General features: G+C 38.6%; 1 non-coding gene across 1 annotated transcript; it reads right to left on the bottom strand.

Moving 5' to 3' along the window:
- Positions 1-587: 587 nt before the first annotated feature.
- Positions 588-694, bottom strand: LOC121228599 (small nucleolar RNA R71). The gene has a single exon (XR_005926175.1). It is a non-coding gene; the product is annotated as a small nucleolar RNA R71 (small nucleolar RNA).
- Positions 695-2,006: the final 1,312 nt, after the last annotated feature.

A 2,006-nucleotide genomic window follows, 5' to 3' on the forward strand; every position in this document is an offset into this window, starting at 1 on the left:
GGTTTTTATAGTTTATGACTAGAAGAAACCCATCAGGACCACTACTTTTTGACAAAGAAATCGATCGCACAGTTTGCAGAAACCAAAGAGAAATAAGGCGAAGCCTAAGATACACAGAGAACGAGCAAGAAGATGATACTCAACCCCCAACCAAAGAAATGGCTGAAAACCAAGACAATCAGCTACCTCCTGTAATTGCGGCTAATCAAAATCCTGCTCCACGCACTATATATGATTATGCTAAACCTTCTTTAACAGGAACTGAATCAAGCATAGTTAGACCTACTGTAGCTACAAATACTTTTGAACTAAAACCTAACACAATTCAAATGATAAAACAGTTTGTTCAGTTTGATGATTTGCAGGATGAAGATCCCAACGCTCACTTAGCAAACTTTTTGGAACTATGCGATACATTTAAAATTAACGGCGTTTCTGATGATGCCATTCGTCTTCGGTTATTCCCTTTCTCATTAAGGAACAAAGCTAAACAGTGGTTGAACTCGTTACCACGAGGGTCAATTACTACTTGGGAACAAATGACAGAAAACTTTTTACTAAAATATTTTCTGCTGGCTAAAACAGCTAAATTATGTAATGATATCTCTTCTTTTGTGCAGACAGATTTAGAAACACTCTACGATGCATTGGAGAGATACAAGGACCTTTTGAGAAGGTGCCCTCACCATGGGTTACCACTTTGGCTTTAGGTTATAATGGCCTGAATCCTTCGACTCGAAAAATGGTTGACGCAGCTGCTGGCGGAACTATCAACAATAAAACACCTGAAAATGCTTATGAGTTCATAGAGGAGATGTCATTCAATAACTATCAGTGGCAAGTCATTAGGACAAAGCCAACGAAAACAGCCGGTGTTTATAACGTCGATTCAGTCACCATACTCTCTAAATAGGTAGAACTCTTGAATAAGAAAATTGATGGGTTTCTTAGTTCTTAAGAGGTTCACCCAGTAATGCAGTGCGAAGTAAGTGGAGGTGGAACAACCCATTCGGAATAGCAACCTTATGGCCACAACATGGATAACGAGCAATTAAATTACATGGGTAATAATCCTCAACCTTAAAACAATCCATATAGCAACACTTATAATTCAGGTTGGAGGAACCACCCAAATTTCTCATGGAGAGGCCAAGGAAATCAGCGACCACCTCCGGGCTACCAATAGCCGCCCTGCCAACAGGAAAAGACCCCGAGCCTTGTAGAGATGCTCAAAAGTTTATCTCGTATCAGAAACTCGTTTTTAGAACACCAAAATGGCACTTAAAAATCAACAAGCGTCAATCCAAGGGCTCAAAACTCAGGTAGGCCAGCTTTCTAAACTAATCTCCGAACAACCACAAGGAAGCTTGCCAAGTAATACTGAACCTAACCCAAGGGAACAGCTCAACGCGATTAATGTTCAAAATGAAGAATGATTTGTTGAACCTGAGCCAGAACTGAGGCAAGAAACGGTGGTAAGTAAAGGTAAAGGTGAGGTAGATTATAATAAAAACAAACCAGTGACTGTCGAATATAAATCTCGTGTGTCATACCCCAACGTGACAAGGAAAGATCGCTGAGATGAACAGTTTGGTAAATTCCTTAAACTCTTAAAAAAATTACACATTAACTTACCGTTTATTGAAGCTCTATTACAGATGTCAAACGCAATGAAATTTTTAAAAAAGCTTTTAGCAAATAAGCGAAAGTTGGACGAGGCATCGCTTGTGGAGCTGAACGTAGTTTGCTCAGCTATTCTCCAAAATAAACTACCCAACAAACTAAAAGATTCAAGGAGTTTTATGATTCCTTGCTTAATTGGTAGTTTAGATGTTAATAATCCATTAACGAATTTAGAGGCTAGTATCAATGTCATGCCTTACAAAATGTTTAAGCAACTAGGTCTTGGGAAACCCAAACAGACTACGATGAACATTCAATTAGCAGATAAAACTATAAGATTCCCTAGGGGTATTATCGAAGATGTGCTAGTTAAAATCAATAAA

This window comes from Gossypium hirsutum, chromosome A04 (genome assembly GCF_007990345.1).
Source record: "Gossypium hirsutum isolate 1008001.06 chromosome A04, Gossypium_hirsutum_v2.1, whole genome shotgun sequence".
Lineage (NCBI taxonomy): Eukaryota > Viridiplantae > Streptophyta > Magnoliopsida > Malvales > Malvaceae > Gossypium > Gossypium hirsutum.